Below are 23,990 nucleotides of genomic sequence, written 5' to 3'. Positions count from 1 at the left end.
ACTTTACTCTGTATGTTTATTCCGACCAAGGCCTTGCTCTTGGGCTACTCTGTCTGACATATGGCAATGCCCCACAAGCCACTACCTACCTCTCCACACAACTGGACTCTGTCCTCCAAGGTTGGCCACCCTGTTTAAGGATTTTGGATGTGGCCATGCTGCTGGCTTCAGAAGCACAAAAACTAAGCATCTGCTGACACATTACAGTTGCATCTTCTCATAACCTACAGGAACCCATGAGCCATTGCTCCCTCCTTTCCCGACTGCCATCCTGCCTATAGCAAATACATGCCTTACTCATAATCAACCTTTAGTCACCTTCCAAAGATGCAAAGCTCTCAACCTGGCCACCCTCCTTCCTATGAGTACCTCCAACTCTGAACTCTCTCACTCCTACTTGGACCTTTTAGATTCCCTTCCTTTACCTTTCCAGCATATAGCAGAAACCCCTAACCTGGGAACCTACATGGTTTATTAATGGAAGCGCTGTTAAGGAACCACATCCTGCAGTGGACTACACCATCACTGATAAAAAATGGATTCTTGGAGTCCAACCTCCTCCCATCCCATACCACCTCCCAGTAAGTAGAACTAGTTGCCCTAATCAGGGCCCTCACCCTAGCAAAAGGAAAGGGGGTTAATATGTACACTGACTCTAAGTATGCATACTATATCCTATGTTCTCATGTCCTAATCTGGCAGGAAAGAGGTTTTCTGACCACCAAAGAAACCCTCATAGTAAATGGCAGGTTAACATGTAAGCTGCTGGAGGCAGCTAAACTACTACTAGAGATTGCCATTATCCATTACAAAGAACATTAAAAGGCTACAAACACCATTGCTAAGAGGAACATCTTGGTGGATTCGGTAGCCTAGCAGGCAGCTCTTAAAATCCCTGACTACTATCCATTTTTTCCCAGCATACACCCTGTATATACCCAGGAGGAACAAACCTCACTCGCCCAGGCTGGCACCATTCAGGAAGGAGAATGGTTCTACCTCAATAACAAAATTCTCCCGCCTAAGTCCCAGGAACCCTCTGTTCTTTCATATGTACACAACCATTTCTACGCCACTTACTGCCTGCTACTCCAGCTCTTAAAAACTTATATACATTTTCCCATCATGGCTGCCAATCTCAAAGGTATTACTAAGGCCCGGTCCATTTGCACTCAAACCTCCCCTCAGGGAACCATGAGGCCCCTCCTTTCCCCACTCACCAGGCCCAAGTACACCTGTCATAACAGGACTGGCAAATCAACTTCACCCACATGCCCCCTGTAAAACTGGTCCAGTATCTTCTGACAATAGTAGATACATCCTCTGTATAAACAAAATCTTCTCCTACCACCACCAAAAAGGCACACACTGTCACTTCTATTCTCTTCACTCATTATTCCCCAGTTTGAACTCCCCTCTTCCATCCAGCCAGATGATAGGCCAGCATGTGCTTCATAGGTTAACCAACAGCTGGCAGAGGCTCTAAACATCAAAGGGGTCTTCCATATCCCTTACCACCTCCAATCTTCAAGTAAAGTTGCACTGGCCAATGCCCTCTTAAAGCAACAACTGACCAAACTCTCCCTAGAGGTTAAGATGGCCTGGACTTCACTTCTCCCATTGATCCTCATGTATTTACAAGCCATTCCCTGCAAGCCCCTCAGCCTAAGCCCATTTGAACTCATGTACAGGCACCCCTTTATCCTCCAGAATCTCTCTCTATTCCCCTCCTGTCTATATGGGGTACTTGGCCAGCATTACACTTTATTAAACATCTAATAAAACAGTACACTAATGCTTACTTGCCCAAGCCTGAAGGCTGATCTTCTGAATACTCCTCCCAGTCCCTGCAACCTGGAGACTGAGTCTGGATTGCAGACTCCTCCTCCCCTCTCCAACCTGAGTAAATGTGTCCTCACCAAGTTATCCTAGCTAGTCTCACTGTGGCAAAGCTGGCAACTTTTCCACAATGGATACACCATTCCAAACTAAAAAGAGCATCAGACCCACATCCAAAAATTTCCTTACCCCAAAGATGTTCTTCCTCCCTCAAATCACTGCACTTAACAAGAATTCCAGAGGTTGCCAGCCCTAAAGGTTCTGGCCCATAACACTTTCCATCTCCAATTTTAAATCTTTCATTCTGTACCTTGTTTCAGATCTTTCCTGGTACCCCTTTCCCATGTCCCTAAACAGTCCACTTCAATTTCTCACACTAATCCAGGAGTTATGATTGCAAGTCACCTTCCAAAATTTCACTCCTTTTTTTTTTTTTTTAGACAGAGTTTCGCTCTTTTTGCCCAGGCTGGAGTGCAATGGCGCGATCTCGGCTCACCGCAACCTCCGCCTCCCGGGTTCAAGCGATTCTCCTGCCTCAGCCTCCCCAGTAGCTGGGATTACAGGCATGTGCCACCACCCTGGCTAATTTTGTATTTTTAGTAGAGACGGGGTTTCTCCATGTTGGTCAGGCTGGTCTTGAACTCCCGACCTCAGGTGATCCACCTGCCTCGGCCTCCCAAAGTGCTGAGATTACAAGCGTGAGCCACCGCGCCCGGCACCAAAATTTCACTCCTACTCAAATCTTCCTTTTCTCCTTTTGTCTTCTTTGTTTTTGAGATGCTCTAAGTCCCCACCCCCAAACTTTGATAGTTGGGCACCCTTTGCCAACCTAATGCACTACCTCCTTAGCCAAGCCCAGTCGCCCCTCTCCTCTAGCTGCTGAATATGCCTATCCACACAAACTCAGCAGTTTCCTGCCATCCCCACAGACTTATGCAACTGGACCCGGTCTAGCATGACCCTATACCTCATATATAAGGCTGTTCCATTTTCAGAAACTTTATATATCTTCAGTCATCTAAACACTTTCCCACCACAGACATTTTGTTCTTTTCAAAACTACAAATGCAGGGCTGTTACCCTCCTATGACTCCTTACTCCTGGTCTATCCCTAATACAGGCAAATTTCCCCAGACCACCCATTGGAAGTCTCATTTCCACCCAGACATCACTCACAGCTCAGGTCCTCCTCTGCTTTTGCAGATCTTTCTCCAACCCCAACCATGGGACTCTGGTGGGCAGTCTACCTCCATCCCTGTACAACTTTATCCTCACTTTCAACCCATCTCAGGATCATCAAATCACCAAATAAATCACTGAACAAACTCTTCCTCAGCACCAAATAAACCACTGAACAGGATCTTCCTCAGCCTTCAAAAATCTACTGTGATTTTTCTGCCCCTTTCCATCTCAGCACCCACTTCTTCTATCTCCTCCCCACCTCTCTGTATAAGCGACATTCACATATACTCAGAACTCCATTGGAGGGAATGCAATAACTCCTCTCTCTCATGCTTCCTCTTGCCTAGCCCTTATTCCAACTCACAGTGACTGTTAGTGAACAAAATCCATTATTTCCTTTTTTTACAAAATCACACTTCCTTCACTACTTCCCCCCACTAACATACCTTATCAGCCACTCACCAGAGCTGCCCTTGAAGGTAACTTTTCAATATGAGAGAATAAGAACAATATCCAAGAGGGTGTAAGGAAAATGGCTGTGCTTCAGTCAGGAGTAGACTGAGGCAGATATCTGGCACAGCATGTCACAGCAGGTTTGGAGTGCAGGTGCACAAACCCCTGCACTATGTAATCACATTTATGTAGCCATTTAATGTAACCTGTTTGTGTGAGCTCATATCTGGCTTTGAGCCTCTTTTGTCTGTGAGATATATACCTGCACTGCTGACTCTGTAGGAGAGAGACAGAATAAAGCCATGTTCCAACTGCTTACAGTCCCTCTAGTGTTCTTTCAGCTACCTGCCACCCATCCACCAGCTCCCTTCAGGCCCCAGCTCCAGTTGGAACCTGACAATTGGTATAGTTATCAGGATACAGAATGGTGCTGCTAGGATGGGCTCTGAAGAAAACATGGGTGGTGGTGGATGGGTCCCCTGTGAGTATGGAGAAGGCACTGAAGCACCTGGAAGCACAGAGCACTGCGAAAGAGCCTGCCTTTGCCAGCAGAGTTGGATGGGCATTTTTGACTACACTACAGGAAGTGCACACTCAGTCCCTGTGGGATGCAGCACAGGTAAGAGATTTTCAGGTACAAGCAGAATACCTGGAGACCCAGATACACAGCTTGGAATGCAAATTAGGGACTGCTGTCCTCACTCCATGTGGGATGCCACATACATGAGGTGACTACTGTCATGGCAGCCCTAGGGGAAGCAGAGGGCCATTGGTGGGACTGGGGATATGTACCATAAACAAGGAAAAGGCATGCTTTTTGCAGGGGGCCACCTCGTGGGACAAGAAGGGGTCCCAGCAGGTTACCCACATGCAGATGTGGACTGATTTGATTTTGGCTGGGGTTGCCAGAGGGAAAATTGATAGACAACCCAATGAAGTGCTGTGGAGGCAATTGTTCGCGAAGCAGCAATTCCAGAAAATGCTCAAAGCGGGGCAGGATGATGCTGCTCAACCCAGTCCTGCGCAGCTGCTCCAGCTCAAGGACTACTTGCAGACGGGTGACAGTATAGAGCTAATTGGTTTGATAAGGGAGCTGGCCAAGGTGCCTGCCTTGGGGGGACACCAATTGACTGAAGGCTACATGTGGAATTGGCAATCCACTGGTGAGCCCTAGACCTACTAGCTGCTGAGAAAGGGGGCACATGTATACATCTCTGAGAAGAATGCTATTTTTATGTTAATGAATCTGCCGTTGTTCATGATGCAGCCCGCAGGCTCCTTGATAGGGCCACAGAAATCCAACGTCAAGCCACAAACTCCTAGTGGCAAGGGTCATCCCTTCTAAAATGGATGCTGTGGGTTGCCCTTTTCTTTGGGCACCTAACCTTTTTCCTTCTGTTACTAACAATTGGCCAGTGCATGCTTAACATTATATCTCACTTCATCTCCCAAGTCTGAACTCTCTTATCCAGGCAACTACCGAGAAACATATTGATACTGTCCTCCTCCTCCAAGTCCATTGTCAGTGCCTCCAGGAAAGTGACTCTGAGGTTGGACACTTACCACTTCTAAACCTGAATCCTGATTACAATACACCTATTTGGAAGGAAGCAGCCATGTCCCCTTCCTTTGATACCAAAGTAAAGGACAGGAATGTTATCCCAAGCTTCGCCATCTTGTAGACCCCCACCATTTTACATACCCTGGATGGAGTGAAAAATTCCACTGGGGCCTGACCCATGAGAAACATCCTGTTGGGCAGGTCTCAGGCCTAATGACTTGACCACTGGAAATTTCTCCCTTATCAGTAGCTACCAGGTAACACCACCCCGTCCCATTTTGCAACACTCCCCTACTCCCATCCGGACCTATAACTGCCCTCGTCTATAAGCTGGGCTTGGGCTCTGGCACTCACTGGTGTCCCCCTCTGCAAGTATCTTCCTCCAACAAACCTGTGTAGCTGTGGACTGTGCCTCCCACCCTTTGTCTCTGTCTCTTTTTCATCCTAACAATTATAAGCCTATAAATCTTCATTCCTGTGGCTTTAATGTAATAATGAAGTTCAGATGTAGTGAGTACTAGAACTCAGTACCTCCATTTCAAGATTTTTGGCTATTCTAGTCTTTTTACATTTCTGTATGTTTTACAGACCATCTTGTCTATTTTTACAAAAAAAAAACAAGCAAGCTAGGATTTTGATATGGATTGTACTAAATCTACACCCCAGTTTGAGGACAGTTAGATTTAATAATGTGGTGTCTTACCATACATGAGCGTGATATATATCTGTATTTATTTAGGTCTTCTGTAATTTCTCTCAGCAATGTTTCCCACTTTGCCGTATAAAACAAGACAGACATTTGGCAGACAAGTAGACATTAGCTAAATGCCTAATTATGTTATGGTTTTAGAAACTCTTTTACATAATATTGTAGTTTTATTACATTTTCCAATTATTCGCTGTTACTATATAGAAAAACAATAGATGTTTTATATTTGGTATTTTAAGACTGCTAAATTCACCTAGTAATTATGATTTTTTTGGTAAATTATTTAGGATAGTCTACACAGACAATTATATCATCTACATTTTTCTTGTTATCTATTGCAACTTAATTCTCTGTCAGCTAACCAGTCAAGCATGAAAGCCATCCCGTGTCTATTCTTTTAGAGAGTAGAGATAGTCATTTTTAGTATTTAGTTCATTCGTTTTCTTTGCAAACTCTGCTCTCTGATGACCTTAGAAGAAAAAACAAGGTTTTTTTAGTTGGCTTAGTCTCATTATTAAGGTAGGAAAAATTCTCATTTGAAAATTTCTCCAGCCTAAGAGAAAGCAGAAATCCTATTTATATTGTGGTTCTTTGTAATTATAAAATCAATTTTATGTTTATTATTTTAAAAGTTTGTACAAATACAAAGAATAATTAATTTTATACTCATGGTCCCGCCACCAAAAATTAAAGAAAAAAAATCCTCATTATGCCATAATTTTTGTAAGATTAAAGCATTTTAAATAAAATCAAAGAACCACAAACCTGTCCTCACTCCACCCTCCCTTTGTCCTCTTATTCCAAGAGATTTCATTGCCATAAATTTACTGTGTATTCACGTCACACTTTAACCACAGGTATAAAACAATGAAAACGAATATTACTTCTAAAATTCCGCTAAATAGTATCACAGTGTGCAAATCACTCTATGTTTTCAAAAATACTTTTCAAGATTTATGTTCATATATAGATCTAATTAATTCATTTTAACATATATTATACTCTATGATAAATACATTTTAATTTATCAATTATATATGATACACATTTAGATAATTTCCTTCCTTTCCTTTCTTGGAGCTACAATATGCAACATTTTATGAATTTTCTGAAACACATGTATTAGAGTTTCTTCAGGGTCCATACCAGTCTAATAGGAATTTTCTGTGATAATGGGACTGTTCTATGATCTGTGCTGCTCAATATGGTCTCCATTAGGAACAGGTGGTTTCCGAGCACTTGAAATACGGCTAGTGAGATTGAAGAACTACATTTTTAATTTTATTAATTTTAAATAAACAATTTAAATAGCTACATGTGGCTACTGTCTACCGTATTTAGAGAGCACAGGTCTATTCCAAGGAACAGAATTATTAGATAATCATGTATGCATATTTAAGCATTACTAGCTAATGTAGAATTGCTCTCCAGAGTAGACTCCAATGTCCTGTTTTCAACTGGCTATAATATGCCATGATTTATTGCCCCATCTCCTTGGCTATATACTTAGTTTTATTAGTTTATACATTTTTTAGATAATTTTATGAGTATAAAAGAGTATCTCATTAGCGGTTGATTTGTAATTCCCTGTGTGGTGCTGTAATACTTATACATCTATCAAGGACTCTTATTTCCTCCCTTTGAAATTATCTACTTATTTTTCCTTTGGAAGATTTACCTTTTTTCATTGTGGGAATTCTTCATAAACTTGTCATTTTACTTGATAAAATGGTCATACTTAAAAGTCTGAGATTTCTCATTCACTTGAACTTTGTAGTCTTTTGTTACATAGTTGTTTAAATTGTTGAAATGTATCTGTATTTTCCCTCACTGTTTCAAGTATTAATGCCTTTCCTAAGGAACCATTTCCTATTATGATGTCACAATGTATTTTGCTAGGTTTACTGGGAAGATACACTAGTGGGGATAGTTCTGTGTATACAGTGATTAAGCACACAGGTTCTGAAGCCAGTCTGCTTCTTTCAAAATCACCTCATTGCTTTTGAAGAATCAGGTAGTTAGTCAACTTGGTGTCTCAGTGCCTTTGTCTGTAATGACAAAAGATAGAAATGACACTATTAATAATAATACTTTCCTCACAGAATTGTTCTGAGTTTTACACCTGTTAACAAAATGAAAGAGTTAGTACAACATTCAGCATGCTATGTTAGCTATTATCATTCTAAATGTTTAGCTGTGTTTTCTTTTTTTAGTTGGTTACTATACATATATGATGATGAATGTGTTCTATCATCTTTCACATGCATATCCAAATGACCAAACATCCTTCATTGAACAATGTATATATTTTTCATCTTGAGGTTTGTCTATATAATTCTAGATATTCTTTCTGTTCCATTGCGTTCTCTATTTTTGTGCCAATACCATGTTATTTTATTTAGCACAAACTACAGCAAGCCTTGAAGTTCTGTTCAGCAAATTTTTCTGTGCTCTTAAGATTTTTTTGTCTTAAAAATTGTTTTGGCTACTTAATCCTTGTAATTCTGCTTATTAGCATTGCATCAGTTTGAGTTTTGTAATGACATGAATTTGTAAAAAGATATTTATGATACCAGTATTCCTCACCATAGGATATTCATTCATCTTTAGTTCATTTTGATGACCTTCAAAAAGTTGTTTAATTTTTCTCATAAAAACTTTGTATATACACTGTTAAAAATATTCTCTTGGGTTTCTTTTGCTATTTAAAGTAAGTTTATACTGAAATTAAAATTTTAATTGTCTGTAATATATGTAGAAAATTATTATAGTTGTATGTTGACCTTTTCTACAGGCATTAATGGTTACAGCCAGGATGAACATCCCATTGGGTTGCAGCAGCATCTGGTTGTACTGAAGCTTTATTACTGGCACCTGAAATGTTTCATTTTTTTCTTTCTAGCTCAGCAATGCATTTAATTTTTTAAATATATGGTTTTATACTATGTTCTTCCCAAAAGAGAAGAGAATTATGTTGGTTTGGGTCCATTCTTTCATGATGTTTGAACTTAAATTCTCTATATAAATTTTAAAATTATTGATTCACATTCCATGAATAACTGAAGATTTCATTTTTCTTTCATAAATATGTAAATACTTTGTAGCTATCTTTTCAATATTGAATGTTCTCCTCATTAAAAATAATACATTCCAAATCATACAGATTTACTTGTTCATAAATGACATTTTGTTCTAGTTATTTCCTAGTTAATATTTTTTAATTATTGTATATTTTCCATCTACTAAAGTGTAACTTGGTTATTTCTGATGGATAAGAAGAATGAGTTTTTTTAGATGTAAATCTTCAGTCCAATGTATTTGGACATAGAAATATGAGCTAACAAATATATACCGTTTTAAGCTATTAAGTTTGTGATAATTTGTTATGCAGCAATAGAAAACTAATACAATTGACTTGCTTCTAACTTTAATGAGAATAAGTCCAAAGCTCTACAATTATGTCAGATGTTTGCTTTAGGATTCTAGTAAATATATTTTATCAAATTAAGAAACATTGTTTCTGTATCTCATTTATGATTATTTAAATTAAAAATCAACGTAGAATTATGTTTAATGCTTTTCTACATCTGTAATATCATATCATATTTCTCTTTGAATTAATTACTCTGGATATTAGTAGTGTTTCATTTTGTAATACCGAATCTGCCCTGCATTTCTGGATCATGATTACATTTCTATTATTCTATGTTAAGCTAATAATATGTACTCATCACTTATCTCTAGAATCTAACTATGATGCATGTTTTCTCTTAGTTTTATATCTTACTGGACATTATTTGAATCATCTTAAGGCACTGGGCAGAGGTACTTAGACACGTATGCTCAGGTTGATATCCCATCCAGAAGTTGTAACTATTTTCTTGTTGAAGTTTATCTTTGCCCAAGGGCCTTGAAGTAAATAAAAACTGTAGCAAGATGCTGTCATAGGTTGGGTTTTTTGGTTTTTTTTTTCCTTTAGTGTTGTTAAAGTTCTAGGATACATGTGCACAATGTGCAGGTTTGTTACATATGTATACATGTGCCATGTTGGTGTGCTGCACCCATTAACTCGTCGTTTACATCAGGTATATCTCCTAATGCTATCCCTCCACCCTCCTCCCTCCCTACAATAGAACCCGGTATGTGATGCTCCCCTTCCTGTGTCCAAGTGATCTCATTGTTCAATTCCCACCTATGAGTGAGAACATGCGGTATTTGGTTTTCTGTTCTTGCGATAGTTTGCTGAAAATGATGGTTTCCAGCTGCATCCATGTCCCTACAAAGGACATGAACTCATCCTTTTTTATGACTGCATAGTATTCCATGGTGTATATGTGCCACATTTTCTTAATCCAGTCTGTCACTGATGGACATTTGGGTTGATTCCAAGCCTTTGCTATTGTGAATAGTGCTACAATAAACATATGTGTGCATGTGTCTTTATAGCAGCATGACTTATAATCCTTTGAGTATATACCCAGTAATGGGATGGCTGGGTCAAATGGTATTTCTAGTTCTAGATCCTTGAGGAATCGCCACACTGTTTTCCACAATGGTTGAACTAGTTTACAGTGCCACCAACAGTGTAAAAGTGTTCCTATTTCTCCACATCCTCTCCAGCACCTGTTGTTTCCTGATTTTTTAATGATTGCCATTGTAACTGGTGTGAGATGTTATCTCATTGTGGTTTTGATTTGCATTTCTCTGATGGCGAGTGATGATGAGCATGTTTTCATGTGTCTGTTCGCTGTATGAATGTCTTCTTTTGAGAAGTGTCTGTTCATATCCTTTGCCCACTTTTTGATGGGGTTGTTTTTTTCTTGTAAATTTGATTGAGTTCTTTATAGGTTCTGGATATTAGCCGTTTGTCAGATGAGTAAATTGAAAACATTTTCTCCCATTCTGTAGGTTGCCTGTTCACTCTGATGGTAGTTTCTTTTGCTGTGCAGAAGCTCTTTAGTTTAATTAGATCCCATTTGTCAATTATGGCTTCTGTTGCGGTTGCTTTTGGTGTTTTAGACATGAAGACCTTGCACATGCCTATGTCCTGAATGGTATTACCTAGGTTTTCTTCTAGAGTTTTTATGGTTTTAGGTCTAACATTTAAGTCCCTAATCCATCTTGAATTAATTTTCGTATAAGGAGTAAGGAAAGGATCCAGTTTCAGCTTTCTACTTATGGCTAGCCAGTTTTCCCAGCACCATTTATTAAATAGGGAATCTTTCCCCATTTCTTGTTCTTGTCAGGTTTGTCAAAGATCAGATGGCCGTAGATGTGTGGTATTATTTCTGAGGGCTCTGTTCTGTTCCATTGGTCTATATCTCTGTTTTGGTACCAGTACCATGCTATTTTGGTTACTGTAGCCTTGTAATATAGTTTGAAGTCAGGTAGCGTGATGACTCCAGCTTTGTTCTTTTGGCTTAGGATTGTCTTGGCAATGCAGGGTCTTTTTTGGTTCCATATGAACTTCAAAGCAATTTTTTCCAATTCTGTGAAGAAAGTCTTTGGTAGCTTAATGGGGATGGCATTGAATCTACCAATTACCTTGGGCAGTATGGCCATTTTCATGATATTGATTCTTCCTATCCATGAGCATGGTATGTTCTTTCATTTGTTTGTGTCCTCTTTTATTTCACTGAGCAGTGGTTTGTAGTTCTCCCTGAAGAGGTCCTTTACATCCCTTATAAGTTGGATTCCTAGGTATTTTATTCTCTTTGAAGTAGTTGTGAATGGGAGTTCATTCATTATTTGGCTCTCTGTTTGTCTCTTACTGGTGTATAAGAATGCTTGTGATTTTTGCACATTTTGTATCCTGAGACTTTGTTGAAGTTGCTTATCAGCTTAAGAAGATTTTGGGCTGAGATGATGGGGTTTTCTAAATACACAATCATGTCATCTGCAAACAGGGACAATTTGACTTCTTCTTTTCCTAACTGAATGCCCTTGATTTCTTTCTCTTGCCTAATTGCCCTAGCCAGAACTACCAACACTATGTTGAATAGGAGTGGTGAGAGAGGGCATCCCTGTCTTGAGTCAGTTTTCAAAGGTAATGCTTCCACTTTTTGCCCATTCAGTATGATATTGGCTGTGGGTTTGTCATAAATAGCTCTTATTATTTTGAGAAACATTCCATCAATACTGAATTTATTGAGAGTTTTTAGCATGAAGGGCTGTTGAATTTTGTCAAAGGCCTTTTCTGCATCTATTGAGATAATCATGTGGTTTTTGTCTTTGCTTCTGTTTATATGCTGGATTACATTTATTGATTTGCATATGTTGAACCAACCTTGCATCCCAGGGATGAAGCCCACTTGATCATGGTGGATAAGTTTTTTGATGTGCTGCTGGATTCAGTTTGCCAGTATTTTATTGAGGATTTTTGCATCGATGTTCATCAGGGATATTGTCTAAAATTCTCTTTTTTTGTTGTATCTCTGTCAGGCTTTGGTATCAGGATGATGTTGGTGCTGTAAAATGAGTTAGGGAGGATTCCCTCTTTTTCTATTGATTGTAATAATTTCAGAAGGAATGGTACCAACTCCTCCTTGTACCTCCGGTAGAATTCGGCTGTGAATCCCTCTGGTCCTGGACTTCTTTTGGTTGCTAGGCTATTAATTATTGCCTCAATTTCAGAGCCTGCTCTTGGTCTATTCAGGGATTCAACTTCTTCCTGGTTTAGTCTTGGGAGAGTGTAAGTGTCCAGGAAATTATCCATTTCTAGATTGGGTTTTTTGGGGCAAACATATTTGAAGACATTTGAGCACACAGTTGAGCATCCACTAACACTTGTGGAAGGGAAGGGAAGAAAGCAGGACTGAGCAGAGTAAGAAGTGAAGCTACCTGCAGTCCCAATATCAGTGTCAGCCTGGGCAGTTCTGAAGTTAGAATGGCCATCCAGAGTTGTCCTGATTGTACATGAGCCATCCCAGGAAGGACATAACTTTGAGGAAGGTGGCTTTCTGAAGCTGAGACAATTCCCTGAAGTGCTGACATCTGAAAGCTGTTTACTGTCAGCACTCCCAGAAACTGGGACACCAAATCTTTCCTTGAAAGGAGAGTTGGGTTAAACCCACAGTATCCCCTACAGGTATGTATGAAGAGACAATTATAAACAAACAAACAAAAAAACACAAAACTTCTGCAGACTTGAATGATCCATTCAGGCAAGGACAATGATGATGTTGGCTGTCGTAAATGGCATGGCCTGGCACTCTTGAAAAATCTCAATTACATTAAAAGGAACCTTGTGTATTACCATAGATGTAAACATGTTATGCATTGCTTTGTATAATACACCTCTTGCAGAATGGCTATCAGATATTTTCAGTGTTTAGAGTTTTTTCCTTCTCTGAAATGTAGAAGGCTTATCATGGCCTAAGTAACCTTTCAGCCAATGAGAGGTAGGAAATTATCACATATCCTTATTATTATTCCAACTGCAAATTTTATAACACAAAAGTAAATATCTTCTGGTATGTGAGGTTTTAGCTGCGACATTGCTCTCCTCCGATGCCATGCCACCTGGATAGTATAGCTTAGAATCTGTGCAGGCTCTAATGTCAAGTTTAGCACCTCACTTCTCTCCTAATCTTTTCTCTCCAGCCCAGCTCAAATGGACAAAGAGGTCATTTTATATTTACCACCTAAGAATTTGATTTGAAAATAGGATCAGAAACCAGAGGAAATTTGATTTATGCCAGCCCTACATCCAAGGTACCTACAAAAGGATAATATGCTTCTTTTTATGAGATAGTACTGATTGAGTGAGGGCACAATATGAAAATGGCTTATGGTTTGGCTACAGGGTCAGTTCAAAGGTCAAAGCTTCAAGTACTGTTCATTTGTTAGCAGATTTCAGAACAACTAATTTCACCTGTATTGTATTTATTTTTTCAGCCTCTTCAAAACCATTCTGTTGAGATTTATATCACAACTTCCCTCTCTTTTTCACATTTATTAAATTTGAAAAGCTTCCAAATACTGTTTCACAAACCTGTACCTCTATACAAATGACAAAACTTTTATTAAAACCATTTTTTTTTTGATGAGTAAATCTGGAAAATAAGGAAGTAAAAGAATTACCTCGGGTCTGAGTTTTGATGGATAATATAGCCTAGTTTGAAAACCTAAATACACACATTTGCCGCACTAATATTTTTTTATATTTTGGTAAATAGTTATATCTTTAATAAATGGTTAAATTCCAGGAAAAATTTTGGCTCACAAGCCTTATTTCATCTCTCATGTTGGACCTTTAGAGTTATCAGTCCAAAGTGTTTACGACTCAGTGTCTGATAAATTCTTCCTTCCAGAAAACTTTAATCCTTCTTGTTTATCTCAAAGTTCAATATAAACACATTAAGTACAAAGTCCTATATAAAATTCAAGTTGTTGAAAAAGACATTTTCCTTATTCATGTAAAGTTAGTCATGTAAAAATATGAAACATCAAGAGTAGTGTCTCATAAATTTTAAGTTTGAAATGGAAAGACTTTACGTGACTTAGACTTAATATGGCTTAGATTGCATGGCTAAAAACATAAATAGGCAATAAGTCAAAACAGGCTAAATGGTTATTGATATCCATTGCTTAATTTAGAATATGACAACAATGATTTCTCTTATATTTCTTTTTGAGGAGAAATAGGATATAGAAGAGATTCAGTATTTTTAAGATAACCAGAATGCCCTTGGAAAAGTTTTCTGTTCTTTTTCTTTTTGTAGAGATAGGGTTTTGACATGTTGCCCAGGCTGAGCTCAAGTGGTCTGCCCACCTCAGCCTCCCAAGTTGCTGGGATTACAGGTATGAGCCACCATGCCTGGCCCCTTGGATAATATATATATATTTTTTTAAGATAAAAATAAGACTCTAGTGGGAGCTGAACAATGAGAACACATGAACAGATGGGGCAGAACAACACACACTGGGGCCTGTCGGAGGAAGTAGGGGGAGGGATGGTACAGGGAAGAACAGCTAATGGATGTGGGGCTTAATACCTGGGTGATGGGATGGTCTGTGTAGTAAATAACTGTGGCACATGTTTACCTATGTAATAAACATGCACATCCTGCATATGTACCCTGGAACTTAAAAGTTGATTTAAAAAAAGAAAACACACGCGCACACACACACACACACACACATATATACATACACATATATGCACACTAAGGAGTTCCAGAATTAATTCAATGGATAATTAGCTGGTTATGAAGCCAAAAACATGGCCCTGCCCCCAGTTTATAGATATATAGATAGATAGATGATTGATAGATAGATAGATGGATAGATATAGATAGATATAGATCGATAGATGGTTAGATATAGGTAGGTAGATATAGATCTATTTCCCTTCAGGGTATTGCACTGATATATTGCATACTGAGATAGACTGTGACATAATGTATATTGGAGTTGAAATACTCTCAGTCCCCGTTATTTAGAAGAGATTAGATCCTTAGATTTTCTTTAACTAAAATTAAAGAACCATATCTGAATTCCACAGAGAGGAAAACATGTCTTAATGAGTACTCAGTGGGTGTTAAAGTAAGGGCAATGACTAGAACAAAAACTAACAGGAAAACACGCCAATCCATCTTGCTAGCATTTTAAGACAATACACCACCTTCATTCTCTCTCTCTCTCTTCCTCTCTCCCTTAAACTCAATGCCACTCATTACCTGTCTTGCCTCCCTCCCTTCATCTCTCCAGCTCGACACACGTTCCCTTATTTTATTATATGATTTATTCCCATTTGTGGAATTTTCCAAATGATATGGAGAAAAGGTTTTTCGGGAGCTTCATCAAAATTCTTCTCTAAGACTGTAAGAATAAATTGAAGCAAGCGTGTGGCATCCCTACTGGTGGGGATTGGTTCCCCATGTTTAACAGTGTAATCTAATATTAACAAAATTAATTGCTAGGCTTGAGTACCCTCCAGCTCACATCAAAAGTCTTCAGCCTACTGTTTCAAGTATATATTTTCAACATGGTTTTCTAGTCTATATTATGTAGATACTAATTAAGTCCTGTGGTCATCTTTTTCCAATAATAGCTTATTTCCAATCATAGGAATTGTTTTTATTGGTTTAATTTATATTTTTCTATGTTTATCATCACATCTCTTACCTCTGATTCCAATTTACCAATTATTACAGTTTAACAGCTAAGTTCTAAATATTAAATATGTTTATATTTTAAATGTTTGTCATATATAGCATATATAACATTATATATGTGTGTGTGTGTATGTATATGTGTGTGTGTATGTATATACACACATATATACACACACCAGAAATTTGACAACATTTTTTATTCCAAAAATAAAAGCATCCAGCAAAGAAGCCAAAAACATGGCCCTGCTCCGGTTTAAACCTTCTGACTTCAGGGACATAATTACAGCAGAAACTGACTTAGGTCCAATTACATGCAGGGCTCTAGCTGGGTGCCTCCTGCTTCTTCAAAGATGAGTAGCCAGAATTTAGAATTTAAATTGTCAGCTCAAAGAAACATAGGGTGTATTTAGTTTCTGCTACTTAAAGAGTCATCTGAGAACCTAGAGGGGAAGACTCCTATGTCATTCATGTATTTCTCTGAGCTTGACCCTAGTTTTTTAGGTTAGAAAGGGGTCCTAGGTTCCTGAAAAATGGAAAACTTAACACTCTTTTCAATTACTTTGTACTTTATGAAATAACTTACGGCCAGAGTCTGCTATTCAATGCAAATGAATGTAATTCTATTCTCCCACATTGCATATAAGGGATGGAGGGTGGAGAGGGGGAGGGAAATGGAGGGGAAAATGAAAATCTCTTGAAATAATATAGTAATTAGTTTCTCTGTTTGAAAACTCTAAGTTTCATTAAACAGCAATAATAACCAGCAGTAAGTAAACTGCCACCCCCAGGAGAGGGAAAAATGTCAAATTTCATCCTAAAAAGACTTTTGTGAAAACACAGGCAGTCAATTCCATTTTATTCTGAAGATTTATTTCATACCAGTCAAAATTAATTCAAACCTGTCTCCCAGATGCAATGAGTGTGAAGAACTAAACTTACTGTCATCGGATTTTGCTATGTCTCACCATCTCTAAATATTGAATATGGATGGCAGAAATAGACTATTATTTGAAATCTGTGTTAAGGAAACTTTAGTTCAAAAAAACACATGCTGATACAACAGTGTGTGAGCATGTGTGTGTGTGTGTGTCTTTGTGTGTGTGTGTGTCTTTGTGTGTGTGTGAGAGAGAGAAAGAAAGAGAGAGAGAGAGAACCAGAGAGAAAGAGAGATTTTCCTTTTCAAGGATCTATTTCTGTATATGTATCTTTCCTTTGTATCATATACATGTAATAAAACCAGGGAAGGTGAGAGGGGCTCATTTTAGCCTTCCTGAAAGAAAGGCCTTAGTGTTAAATGCTATGTAAAATGATTTCACTCACCACTAAAGAAGTGACATATTTGAAAAATGATACAGCAGTTCTTTGAAATTCACTAAGGAGTTCCAGAATTAATTCAATGGATAATTAGCTGGTTATGGAGCCAAATCACAACTTGCATGTTGCAATTAAAATAGTAAACAATCATTTCACTTACTGTATGACTTTTTTCCTTGTGAACTGAAAAAATTTATTACAAAGTATGAAATCAGGGAACCTAGTAAGTACATATTTACAGGTATTTATGGAACTTCAAATTATATTCCAGGTAAATTTGAATAAAAATAGTTTAAACAAAAGTCAATATTCTTTCTTTGACAAGGCAGGTACCCTAATTCTGCTACATGAAGTTGGCATAATATATATTAACAGCCAATGCCAAAATCAAAAAACATTATCATTCACATATTATAATAGACAATAATGTTAATGATAGGTAAAATGTGTGCCTAATTCATTTAAATAGATTCCCTTCTCTTGTCACCCATCAATCCAGTTGCAGCAAAACCCAAATTAGTACGCTTTTACCAGTGTCATGCATTGCATGCATTGCACTAAATGAGTATGTGGTACTCATACATAAAGAAATGCTTTCAAGTGAGTTTGAACTACCCTTCTTTTGGGGCTCTAGAACATCAGATTGACAAATTGGCACCCATTTGGCCTGTCAAAATCCATTAAAACCTTGGTCAGTATCTTCTTAGTGTCTAGGAAAGCAGCCAACACCACCTCCCATGCTTTGTCAAAGGTCAGACATATGGCATGTCTTGTCTCTCCTTAGAGGGGTTTGTCCATCTTGGGAATCTTTAAACATGATTGAAGTTTACTAGCCTCAGCTCTCTGATGGGCTCAAAAAAAGTTATGATTCCACCGATTATCTGGAGTTTTCTTGTTGCAAGGGAAGAAGACACTATTTTAATAGTTTCCTACATACTATGCAGAACTAGAGGTGACCTATTAAACATTTGTCTGTATTTTTAATTGTTGTAAACATTGTTCACAATAGGTACATAATATTCCACTGCAAATATCTACCATAATTTACTTGACTATTGCACTGTTGTTAAATGCTTTTTTCCAGTTTTTTACCATTAAGAAAGCAATTGCAGAAAGCATATTTATGTATATAGCTTATTTTGTATTCAGTATTATTTCGTGAGGACATGTCCATAAATACAAAATACTTGGTTAAAAAAGAATAGGGTCAGACTCCAGCTGATGGGTTTGAATCAAGTTCTAACATTGATTGTCTGTATTCTTCAGGTCTTTGAGTAATCCTCCAAACATTTTTTTGTAAAATATTTTCATTTTGCAAAATAATAATAGTAGCATCTGTCTCTTAAAGTTGCTGTGAGAAGTAAGTGAAATAGCACAAATGCAGTGCCTGGGAGTGGATCATCATAAGGTAAGCATGCAATTGTTATTATAAGATAATCTTTTTACAGATTTTTACAAACAACTTTCTATAATTATTGAGCATTTCACACCATCCTAAAATGTATAACAGAAGCCTGCCTTTAGAAATCTTCGACATTTATTTTCATCCAGAAAACATAAGTACTCTTATGTACACTGTTTTATTATCACATATGTTGTATGATACAGTCAAAACGCCAGGGCTATGGATGAAGGCAAATATACTTGGGCTCAAATCCTGGTTTCGTATTTAATCATTTACGAACTTGAAAATTATTTTTAACTTCTCGATTTTCAGGTCCCACATGATATTAATAATCACTCCTAGTCATTAAAAGGATTAGATATAATATAGGTAAATTACTTAGACATATTACATACTCAAAATAGGTTTCTCATCCTAAGTGCACATTAGAATTACCTAGAGATCTGATGTCCAGCTGCATCCCAAGCCATTTGCATCTAAATTTGGAGGCTGGCCCCAAGTCAGTAAGTTGTTACAGCTCCTTAGGTGAGGCAAATAGTCAGGTTGTCAAACCACTGCCTCCTTATCGTGTTATAGGCTTAATAACAACCAAAATGTATAAATGACTTTATAATTTACAAATCACTTCCATAAACATAATTGGATTTGATTACTACAAAATATTTGAAGCATTATTTTTATTGAAAATGCTTATATTTTTACAAAAGTACATGGGTTATGAGCTATGATAATGAGTCATGTTGGCACAATTCCCTTTGCTCTATCTCAAATTCAAGGTATTTCATGTTAGCTCATACAATTGTCACCAGATCTGTTTACAAATCTCTTGTCACATTTATATCATATATCAACACCTCAAGCACAAAATATTTTTTATGTAAAAAGCCAGCCAAATCCTTCACAAAATCTCTGCAAATAATGTTCAGGACTTTCTTCTGCCTCTTACTCAGTGACCTGATCATAGATACACAGACAGATGGATAAATAGATAAATAGAATACCAACAAGTTGTATATAACTTTGTCTTATCTGTAGCCTGCCACCTCCTGCCCTTTCTTTGCTATGAACACCAAGAACCTAGGTCTATAGGCATTAAAAACACTGTAGAAACTTGCAAAGAGTAAAATAATTGGTTGGGATTTCAGAAACATTGATTTTCATACAGAATCCAAGAGAAAGGGCCTACTGATGAATGAAGAAGTGGCTTTCTAGATTACTGTAAAACAAGGATTTTGTAAAACAGCAGCATATGTTACTCCCTTCCACCACTAAAAAAGCTATAATATGCTTTTTCTGTCCCTCTATGTATGACTACGTGATTTAGATGACTCATATTGTCCTGTAAGTTTTTACAGCTTAGTTCTTAATGGATTTTGTATTAGAACCTTATAATTTAAGAAATTTAAAAGGTATTTTCTTGGACTATTGAAAAAGTACCTGTTTGGGGCTATTTCAAAGGTATATGGAGTCCTAAGATAGGAATACTTGTTAAAATAAGAGTACTGGTGACATAATGGTATAGCTTGAAAAGCAAACAATATATCTTTAAAATAAATTATACAGGTTTAATAGAAAATGATACCTCAATATCACTGGCCAATGTGATGTAAAAAGTCTAGCTGCATTTAGCCAATAGATGTGACTATTTTGATTGGCCTCTAAAATTCCTACTCCTGCTTCTAAGTATCCTTGTAGCCTATTTTTAGATATTACAATATTATGAAACATTCCAAAAGATGCATACAGAATAAAACTCTGCTGCTGACTCAGCTTCTATTGTATCTTAACCCAATAATGATATATTGAGAATTAAGACTCTGTATACTATAGTATATATTTTAATTATACTTTTATAAACCTGAATGAAATATAATTAAAATATACTTACTTTAGAGCTACAATATGAGAGTCCATTATCTTAATGCACACATTATAGAAAATGTAATTGACTTCCTAACAAAACCAGAAACTCTTCCTCATAACCAGGAAAACTAATCTCTATGCTGGGTAGATTCATTAGGAGTTATTATTATCTTAAGCTAAAAAGTTAAAACAAGTAAATATTTCATAAGGTGTCATTATTAACAAATGTACATTGATTCCCTCCTCTCCCCAGATTTTTTCCACTCCATTGTTCACTGAAGGACAAAGCAGGCTCATTTACTTATTTCAATATTTTCTTCTCACTCAATTTGGGTCTGGAAAGTACCTTGTGAGTATGATCTCTGATGTTTCTTGCTGATGTGTAGCAGGATTATTCCTGTAGACTTATGAAAACAGAATCCCGACACAGAGTACAAGACGGTGCTCCATGACATGCCACTTCCAAACACATAAATTTGTCCTTGTCAGGAGCACAATGCTTCTTGTTATTGTAACCAAATTCTCATTGATTAAAACAAAAACTCAGGCTGCCTAAGACAGCAGCTGCAAGTAGTTATCTAAGCTGTGTCTACAGAAGGCAATTTTTACACAGTAGGGCAAGCAAAAAAGGTCATTTATTTACCTGTCTTTTTCAATCTATTATTATAAATCCAGAGAAAGATGAATAGTTCTTCAGAAAAAGTATTTTTAATAAGTCAGACATTTTTGGGTAAAACAAAAATTTTGATGAAATGTTTAGTATGGCTCAATAAAAATAAAAGCTAAAGTATATATGGAATTGTGGGGTTTTATTCAAAAAATTTGTGAGAATCATTTGATGAAGAAAATCTGATTAACTATTTTCAATTTGGGAATAAAGAGGTAGCTAATTACCTCCTCAAAATAGGTTAAAAAATGGGATTAGGTTGCTCAAGAGAGATAATAGTTTTTTGATCAGAAATATAATTTCTATGGCTGTAAATATTTTAGCTGCATACGTGTGGTAATCCAACAGACAAGCTGTCTGTATTTTTAAAATATAAACAGGGTAATTTACATTTGACACTGTCTAGTCAATATGAAGCCAAAATGTTGCTTGTCAGAAGTTTTCAGGGGTAATTGACTTCAAACTTTTATTTTTCTTTTTAATACCTGACAATTTACAATATGAGCTTTTCCTTGGAAAACTCATATTTCTCTGGACTGTCTGCCTGGAGGAACATGGAGTGGCTAACTCACAGTTTGCTTTCAGTAAATTCCGTGATCTGGTTGTTATTAGAAAGGCAACGTAATGCTTGTGTGATTTAGTCAGGTAAAATAACAATGTGTGCTAACCAGTCACTTTGTGCTTAGAATACTAGCACAGACTTCCACATGGATATTATAATCCCAGTGACTACTTGCCATATTAGGAGAGTCTGGTCATCTATGAAAGCTAACAGCCAGCAAGGGAATGGCTAAGATTTCAGCGGTGAGTTTATAATTCCCAAGGACTCCACAGGACACTTTCTCTACTCTCCAGAGTTTTATAGATGAAGGCAGAGTATTATTTGTAAAAACTCTGTTTGTCCTCAGTCAAGGTCATGAGAATTTCAGAAATAAATTCAGAAAATGGATGCACTGCACTCAACATCTTCATGTGTTAATGATACAAATATAATTTACCTGGCAAAAATAGCAACCGATCATAGATAGAGCAGAAGTACTTTCAAGGAGATTAAATCCATGCTTTGCACAATTAAGCAGTGCTACCCACTGAGTGAGGATGCTTTATAGTATCTCATATTTTCATAACAAACTGTTTGGTAAATTTAAATGAAAAGTTTAGTGGGTTCAACAGTGAGTGACCTGCTAATGAGTTGTTAAACCAAAGAAATAAGGAAAGAAAAAAAAAAAAAAAAGAAAGAAAGAAGGAAAGTAAGAAAGAAAAAAAGGATTTAAGCAAAAATCGCAAGTCTAATAAAACACAGCAGCTACATAGCAGTTTATTCTAATACAAAGCTATGCTTCGATTTATGAAAAGGGGAAAAACCTGCACAGTACCTGCAATAAATGTCTTCCATGTCTGTTGGGATAGAATGTTGCAGTACTTTTGCTATAGCTTCAAATTCAAAATGCGTAAGATTAAGTTTTTAAATTATTGTTTTAATAGAATTTTAGCAAAAAACAAATTGAAAATATTCAGTTGCAATGATTGGAATTGCCATCATGAACCCAAATTTGAACACCTTAGGCCAATATTAGCATAGCCTCACATTATAATATTTTGATTATAGTACCTTTATTTTACAAAAAAAGGGGGCTTTCTGTTGTGAATTGTATTTTTCAAATCAAAAGGTAGACGAGTACCCACTGTGTGTCATGGTACATTCTATATTTTAACTCTTTTAAACACCACAGTGATTTTGGAAAGTTAACATCCCCAGTGGATGAAAACAGATTCACAGAAGCTGTCTGACTTTGCCTCTAAGTACAAGATGTGCGTTTGTTGTATAAACTTGTTTTTCCTAAGTTTACTGTATTACTATGAATGGTACTGCTATCTCGCCAATCAACAAACATAAATCAAACATAAATATATGAACTCATGAAAAGTGCTTAGTGCAACCCCCAGAAAAAGTGAGTTTCTATAATTTTTTTATGATGATAATCATCATCATATTAGGATTCTCTTTTGCATCCAAGTAGTGCTACACTTCCCTTCATAATTTCTACCTGCTATCTCTCTTAGCAGTTCCTTTTTGTAGTTCTTGCTATGCCTTAACTCAAGCTTCTGTTGCCTCCTGACTTGATTGTCATAATAAAGTACAAAGTGATTTCTCGTCTCTCATTTTGCCTCTTTTTTCCAAAACCATTTACATCTTTAATGTTAGTATCACCACGATTTTTCTAAAATGAGATCTACATTAGATTACTGTTTCAGGTCCCTCAATGATTTCTAATAGGAAGGCACAGACCCTTTCGTGGTATAAATGGTCTTATGTCATGTACCCTCCCTTTTCCTATTAAATGTTATATCTTAGCACTCTCATTTTTCAACAGGAGAGCTAAAATTTTATTTGCTATGATGGTTCTGTGCAGTCTACCAATCTGCCTTATGTTTACCTGCTAAACATCATCACTCACTACTCATATTCAATCATATTCTAGACCCCAAAGGTCCAACTTTGGGTTGCTCAAATCTTGCATAAGTTTTCATGGTTGCACACCTCACATGGTAGTTACACTTTAAGTTTCCATATACACTATACTTACATGCTTTTTTTTTTTTCCTGCTGTTCTCTTGTAGAAGTAACTAATTTATTATCTGTGCCTCCTCTAAATTCCCAGTTTACCTATGTTAGAAACTGTGCTATTCTATATTATACACACACACCCCCACACACACACACACACGTTTGTTTATATGCATTTTTGATAGCAAGCTTTGTTTCGGTAGAACCTAGCATGTACTAAAGCACCTGGCATATTACCTGGATTATATTCCAATCTCCATGACAATAATTGGAAACATTTCAGGATTACTTAGTAGTATTAGGACCTCAT

General features: G+C 37.1%; 2 long non-coding RNA genes across 6 annotated transcripts in view; one reads left to right on the top strand and one right to left on the bottom strand.

Annotated features, from left to right (window-relative positions):
• Positions 1-7,630: 7,630 nt before the first annotated feature.
• LOC140709672 (uncharacterized) overlaps positions 7,631-23,990 on the top strand; it is a 48,124-nt gene continuing 31,764 nt past the window's right edge. For both annotated transcript variants that reach the window (XR_012090375.1, XR_012090374.1), the window contains exon 1: positions 7,631-7,758. This is a non-coding gene — a long non-coding RNA (uncharacterized lncRNA). The remainder of the gene's footprint in view (positions 7,759-23,990) is intronic.
• Positions 7,711-23,990, bottom strand: part of LOC119626239 (uncharacterized) — a 231,578-nt gene continuing 215,298 nt past the window's right edge. For all 4 annotated transcript variants that reach the window (XR_005242406.2, XR_012090371.1, XR_012090372.1 and 1 more), the window contains one exon: positions 7,711-7,792. This is a non-coding gene — a long non-coding RNA (uncharacterized lncRNA). The remainder of the gene's footprint in view (positions 7,793-23,990) is intronic.

Source organism: Chlorocebus sabaeus, chromosome 21, assembly GCF_047675955.1.
Source record: "Chlorocebus sabaeus isolate Y175 chromosome 21, mChlSab1.0.hap1, whole genome shotgun sequence".
Taxonomy (NCBI): Eukaryota; Metazoa; Chordata; class Mammalia; order Primates; family Cercopithecidae; genus Chlorocebus; species Chlorocebus sabaeus.
The sequence above is the reverse complement of the archived record's forward strand: the minus strand, read 5'-3'. Positions and strand labels throughout refer to the sequence as shown.